Source organism: Salmo trutta, chromosome 10 (genome assembly GCF_901001165.1).
Source record: "Salmo trutta chromosome 10, fSalTru1.1, whole genome shotgun sequence".
In the NCBI taxonomy this organism is placed as follows: Eukaryota; Metazoa; Chordata; class Actinopteri; order Salmoniformes; family Salmonidae; genus Salmo; species Salmo trutta.
Window position 1 is genome coordinate 36,828,168 of NC_042966.1, and position 10,023 is coordinate 36,838,190.

Genomic DNA, 10,023 nt, shown 5'->3' on the forward strand with positions numbered 1-10,023 from the left:
GATGAAACACTTTACATGTTACGTTTATATTGTTGTTCAGTATAAGTGAAACTCCAGATGTTTTTCCCCAATCACATGTCCTGACTAGAAAAAAACTTTGGTTCCTAATTAATTAGTTCACTTATTTTTCTGGACAGGTAACAGGGTCCAGACAAAGTCATCCAACCCTTTTCGATTAGCTAAAATGGAAGTAAAAAAGGATGTGGAGAGGAGGGCCAGGAAATACTTACCCAAGACCATAAATGACAGGAAACTGTTTTAGTGCCTGCAGATGTACATATTTGATATACTGTCAGTGAAAGCTGTCTACTGTTTACTTTCTTTTAACTGAACCTTTATTCATTCAGGCGAGTCAATTAAGAACAAAATCTTATTTACAATGACGACCTGGTAGCCACTACAGTATGGATTGTTTGAAAGTAGTTTTGATATATAAAGATTAAGCTGAGAATGTATATGGTTCATATTCATTAAAAATACAAATAAAGAATACTCTCTTGTTTGTTTGAGTGACAGGGAGGTTGAGAGAATGCATGAGAGAAATGGTATCCTTGCATGCTTGTTTAGGGGTGTGTGTGTGTGCCTGTCTTGTATGGGGTGTGTCTCTAATTCCCCTGGGTATTTGATGGTGTGTACCTGCCAAGCTCTCTCAGTGGACACAGTGGAATGTGCTGGGTAGATCAGAGCGCTCCAACCCAGACCCAACCTAGAGACGGAGACAGCAAATATTATGCCTCTGTCTTTCTTTCTGTAGTTACTGTGCTTTCCCTCTGCCTCTCTTAGGCTTTTTGGGTATGTGAAATTTCGACAATTTAGTTATGCTTTAAATGCCAGGATGTCATATTCATTTTGGCTTTTCATCTATGAAAATTCGCTGCACACTATCGAGGAAGAGAATTGTCTTTTCAGACCCTCCTGCGTCTGTCTTTTCCCCAACGCAGTTAAGCCAAAACCACGGCCCGTTATTCAGAGGGGCCTTCTACAACGCTTTGAGCGCCAAGTCTCCAAGTCCGGAAATGATTAATAACGTTTACCTTTGTATTTGAAGATTGAAAGATATAATAACATAACGTCATGGACCGAGCTAGCCATTAAGGTCCCTTAACGCTCAAAGACAGATTCAGTGGCTGATTAATTATGTTTGACATCATATTCGTTAAATCCTTAATACATACATATTTTGTCTATGCCAGTGGCTAACCCCTCCCCTTGAGCATTTTGTATTTTATTGAGACAACTTCAAGGGGAACATCATTTGTGCTTTATTGTGCGTTATTCACTTTGGGTGAGAACTATTTGCATACATTGAGTCAGACAACTTGTGATGTCTAATTTCTGATGGCCTTTTCTTTTACCATGTGAACAGTATGGGTACTCAGAACCACTGTTCTGGCCTTTTGGTCGTCCAGTCGTGAGACACCGTTTTGTACCAGCCTTGGTGGAACGATGGGCAACAGCTGTAGGCTGACAGGGAATCATAGCGCCTGGTCATCTGGCAGCTCTTCGTAGTGCTGCTGCACTGTTGGCCGCTGGGCTGATGTGAGACTTCGCAAAGCAATGGACGGCTGACACAAGCCTTGATGGATTGTAATGGACGGCTGACACAAGCCTTGATGGATTGTAATGGACGGCTGACACAAGCCTTGATGGATTGTAATGGATGGCTGACACAAGCCTTGATGGATTGCAATGGACGGCTGACACAAGCCTTGATGGATTGCAATGGACGGCTGACACAAGCCTTGATGGATTGTAATGGATGGCTGAAACAAGCCTTGATGGATTGCAATGGACGGCTGACACAAGCCTTGATGGATTGCAATGGACGGCTGACACAAGCCTTGATGGATTGTAATGGATGGCTGACACAAGCCTTGATGGATTGTAATGGATGGCTGAAACAAGCCTTGATGGATTGTAATGGATGGCTGAAACAAGCCTTGATGGATTGTAATGGATGGCTGACACAAGCCTTGATGGATTGTAATGGATGGCTGAAACAAGCCTTGATGGATTGTAATGGATGGCTGAAACAAGCCTTGATGGATTGTAATGGATGGCTGAAACAAGCCTTGATGGATTGCCTTTATTTGCTTCGCCATTACCACCAGTGCTTCACTAAAGTTGTCATTGATACTCAGCCTGTTGAGGTCCTCCATCAACCAAGTCAGTTGGGGATAATTCAGAAGATGTGTCTGTAAAATAAACAAACATGTTTTTTTGGTGCAATGTAAAACTCTAGTAATTCATCCCATTGTTAGGGGACAGACAACTGAAATTACAGAAAATGTGTCACTGTCAAAATAATGTAAGTGCTGAATGTGAACTGCTTAGAAGTACAAGTCTCTTACCCTCATCATGGTCACTGGACACAGGCTGTTGGTCAGGAGCACACTCTGTTTGTTCCTGCAAGCAGGTGGCCATGTCTGCAAGTGAACATAGAAACTACTAAGATATGACTACTAAGGTACAATCCACAATGAAGGTTGTATATTTGGATAGTTCAACTGCACTCAATATGGATGACAACACCATATACCATTATTTGAAAACAACAGTGGAAAATGACAACCCAAACAGAATACAAGTGCCAGTATAAATACTTTTCCTGTATTCATTCATGAAGTGTAGATGTACTGAACATTGATGTTTAAGCTTCATACCGTTTACTGGTGAGCTTGGATCCCCAAGTTGTTGATTGGAGTGAGCTGTAGCTAATAGTTAGAATCATGCTGGTAAATGATATGACAAATGATATATCTATTTTTGGGGGGGTTGTAGTATGTCTGTGAAACAGTGTAAGTACTTGTTGAGTACAGGCATGTTACCTGTGTCTTACTCACCTCTTGGCTGATTCTACTGACTTGTGTCCCTCAGGGGTTGCAGGAATTCCAGGGAAATGTTAGCTATAACAGGTATTCAAAGTACGTACAATGAATACTGATGCATGTATTTATGTACATTAACAGTACATTCATTTCATGTTGGGTTTTATAATGTTTTGTTGGCACTGTATTACTGTATCCTGATGTTATTTTAAAGAGCTCAGCCCGCATCTCCGATGTTGTGGGAAGGAAGTTTGCTGGAGAAGCATCCACAGTTCTGTACCACTGCAGCCTCGTGCTTTCACAGTGCTCCTGTATGGCCTACTGGGCAGGTACACAGCTCCACCTCCATATCGTCTGTGTAGACAATGCCTAGAGAGGTGTCCTTCACACTAACCTTCTTCTATTCAATCTAGGATATTATATGAAAATGTATATAAGAAGATATCACTAAAATGTGGTAAGATATGTATAAGGCGTGTGATAGTAATATGCTTGTATTTACCTGGCAGATGTCTGACCCGTTAAAGATTGCTCTCCAAAGCAAGGAATCTAGACTTCTGGAAAGCCTCCCAACATCCACGTGCCACGTCTGTCACCGTGGCTTCAGATTAGGTCTCCAAGCGGGATGTGGGGAGATCAAACAGCTGAGGCAGGTTGAAGGCTTTGGTCCTCCGGAGGATTTTGTCTTTCAGGACTCTCATGGCAGCTTTCACGTAGTTGTTGGTGTCATTACCACAGGTCTGAAACTCAGGGCCCCACAGGTCTGAAACTCAGGGCCCCACAGGTCTGAAACTCAGGGCCCAACACTCCCTATGACCATATTGTTTCTCCAGGTAAGCCAGGAATTTGCTGTACCTGCAATTGTTCAATGAACACACATAATACAACTGACATGTATTGTCTCACTGTTAACATTTGTGCGGGTTAAACAATTCTGTTCTGTGAATACCAGTATTGAAGAGTTTACTTTTGTTACGTCATGTGAGGAGGACAATCAAGGTCTTGTTCCTGTTATTCTACACTGAACACTGACCTAACTTGACTCTAAACTGACCTGACTGCAACTGGGTTGACAAGGGCCCGATGATGGAGCTGTTGGACCTTGTCTATATCCCTAGCATAAAGCATGTCCTTGACAATGCTAAAGAGGGCCTGCCTGACATTCATCTCAATGCCATGTTCTTTGCTCCATAGCCACCTCCAGGCTGCATGGAGCAGGTGGAAAACACAGAGGGTTGCCTCCGGGAAGGCCTAATGCTCCTCTCTCTGCCTTGCAGTGGTCGAATAGCAAAAGACGAGGCCCTGCCTGACCTGTCCCAGCAAATGCATCCTCCTCCAATATCTCCTTCAGGAGCTGAAGGCCCTCAAAAATGTGTGGCCTCATCTTCTACTGGGTCAAGATGATCCCAAGAGGAAGATAATAAAAACACTCTGCAGTTCTCTGTCCATGTTTCTGGATGAATCAATGAAACGTTGGTGTTTGAGTTGATGGACCCGCTTCTTAAGGGGGGAGGATATGGACACGAGAGGAGTTCCACTTGAAGATGTTGCTTTTTTACAACAGGTGTTGCTGCATTTTTGATGGTATTCCTCTATCTGCCTCTCTAGTGCTGATATCGTGGAAAGCCCGCTCTGCTCTCCGTACTCTTTCCTAAAGACTTTCTGAGACAATCTGTGCCAAATACATGGTGAAAATGACAAATAAACCTTGTCTCTAAATATATTCTACAGAAATAGATTTTTTTTACATTTTATTTTGGCTCTGTAGTCTCCCAAGATTTGCAATCTTCAAATCAAATGTTATTGGTCACGTACACATGGTTAGCAGATGTTAATGCGACTGTAGCGAAATGCTTATGCTTCTAGTTCCGACAGAGCAGTAATATCTAACAAGTAATCTAATCTTACACTGTATATGATATGAAAATACACTGTTATAGCCAGATCATATATGAGATGTATGTGGGTGAGACCAATGTACCTGAAACATGTGTATCTTGTATGGCTATAATCATTTCTCTAGGGAGCAGCATTTCTTACACACTGGATCATTCCCCTGTGAGTCCACAGCAAAAAAAACACTTACATTGGATCTACTGTAAATATTGTGTTGGCACCTGTATCCAGCCTAAACAGAAGGGGTATTGTATTTATTATCTGAATGTCTGCATACCTTACATTTTCTCTATCTCACCGACAAAATATAATTTTACCCACTTTAATCATTACCTTGAAAATAATTGTATGTCCTTTCCTGGGTCTCGTTACGCTGGCCCTCCATGTCACTGCAGTGTCTCCAGCGTCTTTAGAAGCCACTGTTGTAACTCGACAACAGAGTTCACTCTTTGGTGTAGACTCAATTCAAAAGTTGAGTGGTCTCTCTGGGTAGGTCTCTCCACAAGTGAACAAATAGGATATTTGTAGCCAAGGGGATAGCCAACTTTAAATAGGAAATCAAATGTAACTTCACGTGTTGTGTGCTATGCTCAGAGCAACTTAAACAATTTTTATAGAAACGATTAGCTAATAAATATTAGAGAAATTATGAATAACAAGCATATGCTTTTACCTGATATTAGACTACTAATGATAATATACTTTAAATACTGAGCTGGTAACGTTAAGTCGCCTAGGTTAACTTAGCTGACCTTCAAATGGGGGAATTCAGCAGAGTTCTCTGAGACATTTTTACAACTCATTGAAACTCTGAAAATAAATACATAGGCAAATGTTACCATGTTAATAGTAGCCCTGCATTACGTCAGGGATGTGTGTACATCCACGTCTCTCTTTAACAGGCTGTGAGGCAACAGCTTTTGCGAGCCAACAGCTGACTAGAAGCGCTGATCGCCTGTGAGTGAGACAACGCTAGCCAATGGGAGCGTAGTAGAACGTCCCTATGAATAACGGGGCGTGGTTTTGGCTTAACTGCGTTGGGAAAAAGAAAGATGTGACCCACCTGTGTTTGACAACAGCGGAATAGGGGACGTGCTCTACATAAATTAACACGTTGGGGAACAGTATGGATGAGTAGTATGTCGATATTTGTTTCTACCTGCATGCCTTTTTACTAAACAGTATGTTCTAAATAATATGTAGTACATTCAGAGATGGGCAGTATATATGTTACATCTGAGGAGGCTGGTTTGAGGAGATATAGGAACACATGCTCATTGTAATGGCTGGAATGGAATAAATGGAACGGTGTTCAACATGTGGTTTCCATATGTTTCATACATTCCATGTAATCCATTCCAGTCATTACAATGAGCCCAGCCTCCTATAGCTCCTCCCACCAGCCGCCAATGTGTTACATTTATTTCAAATATGTATTTCAATTACTTATTAGTATTTGTATTTGTCATTTGTATTACATTTGGCTGAACTACACTCCAATGTATTTTGTAACAAGATACTTTTGAGAGCTGTAATTTGTATTTTCAAAATACAAAATGGTGTTCGATACCATTTTTTTATAGCAGTTCACCATTTTGTGGCCACCTTCACCATGCATTGGTTTCAGAAGTCTGATGGCACTATGATGTGATAAGACCATCTGCTAAATTAACTATGAAAAGTATTATTATTATTAATTATTATATTATTATTATTCTAATGAGCTCCGCCCCGAAATAAGGTTTTGTCTAGAAGGGATACATCTTTTGTCAAAATATACTTTTTCGTAGCAGGTTTAGGAGAATTTACACAGCAGGTTAGGAGAATTAACATAGCAGGTTAGGATAATTAATGTAGCAGGTTAGGAGAATTAAAGTAGCAGGTTAGGAGAATTAACATAGCAGGTTAGGATAATTAATGTAGCAGGTTAGGAGGATTAAAGTAGCAGGTTAGGAGAATTAAAGTAGCAGGTTAGGAGAATTAAAGTAGCAGGTTAGGAGAATTAAAGTAGCAGGTTAGGAGAATTAACGTAGCAGGTTAGGATAATTAACGTAGCAGGTTAGGAGGATGAGGTTAAGCTGTATCCTTTCTAGACATAACCCCGAAATAAGGTCAATAATAATACCCAGTGTGCTTTGCAGTTAGTTTTGGGATATTCATTTTTACGCATACATTTACATTTTGGTCAAAACAGTCAAAACTGTTCGCTGCTCTGGCACCCCAATGGTGGAACAAGCTCCCTCACGACGCCAGGACAGCGGAGTCAATCACCACCTTGCGGAGACACCTGAAACCCCACCTCTTTAAGGAATACCTGGGATAGGATAAAGGAATCCTTCTAACCCCCCCCCCCTTAAAAGATTTAGATGCACTATTGTAAAGTGGTTGTTCCACTGGATATCATAAGGTGAATGCACCAATTTGTAAGTCGCTCTGGATAAGAGCGTCTGCTAAATGACTTAAATGTAATGTAAATGTAAATGTAAATGGTAATTTAGCAGACACTCTTATCCAGAGTGACTTACAATCAGAGCATTCAACTAAGGTAGATAAACAACAACATATCACAGTCATAGCAAGTAAAACGTTTCTGTAACCGTTACTGAGAATGTTGTTGCTTTTTGGGCCGGTTGCTTGCAAATGTATTTCTGTACATTTATTTTACTTAAATCCATTTCAAAATACTTGTATTTTGTAGTTTATTTTAATACATTGATATTTACGGTATTTTGTTATTGTATTTTGTAATTTTGCACATCCGTGAGTACAATTAGTATGCAATTTAAGCAAGCCAGATTTCAACGGCCACTGTCTTTTACATCTTCTGGTTTTGCAGAGCTGTTCTGCTGCCATCAAGTGGTGGTGTTTGGTACAGCAGCTTTGAGTTTTATACTGACCAATTCCCTGTTCTGTCCTGGCTCAACCCCAGCACACCTCCTGTCCATGTACATACCTGGTGCTCTGGCCTCCAGACATTCAGCCACTAGGAAGAATGAGCTGCACAAATGTTCTCTCTCTCTCTCTCTCTCGATGAAGATATGTGATGTGATTTATAAAGCTTTTACCCTCGGGGGTAGACTGAATAGAGTATAAATAAGCCATGAGAATAGATTAGTGTGTAAGGGTAATGAGCAGATGTCGGAGCTCCCCAGCGCAGCACAAATGCACGGAGAAAGATAGCTGCTAAAATGGCAGACACCAGACTCAGCAGTCTCTGGCCTGTTATTGACCACATCCCTCAGGGAGATATCACTGTCTATGGGTTTTGGTGGTGATGGTCAACTCCATGTTGTATTTTTCCTACCAGTAGATCTGAAGAGCTGTTAGATTTAACTCACTGAATTAGCCCTAATCTTTTTCTATTGGAGTAAAATGGTCCTGTGTTTATACAGGTGAAGTGCTGAAGTTGTGGTCGGCAGATTCTCTGACAATGCAGTGCCCCAAAGACTATTATAAGAGATGTGTTTCTCTGACTGTGCAGAGTGGCATAAAGAATTAAAGAGACGTTTGTAGGAGACAAATGCACGAGATTGGTAGGGTGTGGGGTGTTTCAGCAGGTTTCAATTGCTAAGGTTAGCAACCCTAACCCTAGCCTCAACCACAACCCTAACCCTAGCCTCAACCACAACCCTAACCCTAACCCTAACCCTAGCCTTAACCACAACCCTAACCCTAACCCTAGCCTTAACCCTAACCCTAGACTCAACCACAACCCTAACCCTAGCCTTAACCCTAACCCTAACCCTAGCCTCAACCACAACCCTAACCCTAACCCTAACCCTAGCCTTAACCACAACCCTAACCCTAACCCTAACCCTAGCCTCAACCACAACCCTAACCCTAACACTAACCCTAACCCTAACCCTAACCCTAGCCTTAACCACAACCCTAACCCTAACCCTAACCCTAACCCTAGCCTTAACCACAACCCTAACCCTAACCCTGACCCTAACCCTAGCCTCAACCCTAACCCTAACCCTAACCCCAACCCTAACCCTAACCTTAAACCTACCCTAACCCTAACCCTAACCCTAGCCCTAACCCTAGCCTCAACCCTAACCCTAACCCTAACACTAACACTAGCCTTAACCCTAACCCTAACCCTTAACCACAACCCTAACCCTAACCCTAACCCTAGCCTTAACCCTAACCCTAACCCTAACCCTAACCCTAACCCTAGCTTCATGTCGAGATCCCGGTTCCACCGCTGGACAGTTCTGTAAACGAGTGTAGGTGAGCTGTAATGCACTATATGACCATGTGGTGGCAGCATTGTTTATATTTTCTTCATGTTACGCTGAGCAGGTCAGTTGTTCCGTATCTCTTCCATGAAGGCCAGTGTTGGTCAACTCAACTCAACTCTCCTCTCCAGATATAATTTTGGGAAAAAGTTAACTTCTATATAATCATAAGCACACACACTCACTGTCATAAAATGGAAATAATTAGTTTTCAATATTTTCTATTAACAAACATATTACATATTGTACAGCAACCAGAGGAAAAGTCACATTCAGAGATGTACAAACATATACACAAAAAACTGTATACATTGTCAGGAATCCTACACAAACAAATCATATTCATTAATAATTCTACAGATGAAACTCATAAAGCATATAGTACATGGTTAATGTACCAGGGAGGTAGGTAGCCTAGTGGTTAGAGCGTTGGACTAGTAGCTGAAAGGTTGCAAGATCAAATGCCTGAGCTGACAAGGTAAAAATCTATCCTTCTGCCCCTGAACAAGGCAGTTAACCCACTGTTCCTAGGCTGTCATTGAAAATAAGACTTTGAAGAAGCAGTGAGATCAGGAGTTGGTAGAAGCACACCGTCGTGAGTTAGGACTAATTATATCAAAGGCAGATTGAATGGAAATTTCTTATAAAAATTAATTAAACATTTGTTTTAGTCATGCTATGTTTCTTGCATAGGCCTGGAATGTAGAAGAGGATGGACATCAAGGTCTCCATGGCATAAGGCCTAATGCGACTAGTGCCAAAAAGATTTGCCCACCAACCAACCAGGCCGTTAAAATATAAAATATATGATCAAAATATATATCTAATTTACAGTATATATATATATCTTATATATCTTATATATATATATATATATATATATATATATATATATATATAATATACTATGCATATATATAGTTGCAGTTGGAAGTTTACATACACTTAGGTTGGAGTTATTAAAACTTGTTTTTCAACCACTCCACAAATTTCTTGTTAACAAACTATAGTTTTGGCAAGTCGGTTAGGACATCTAAGTAATTTTTCCAACAATTGTT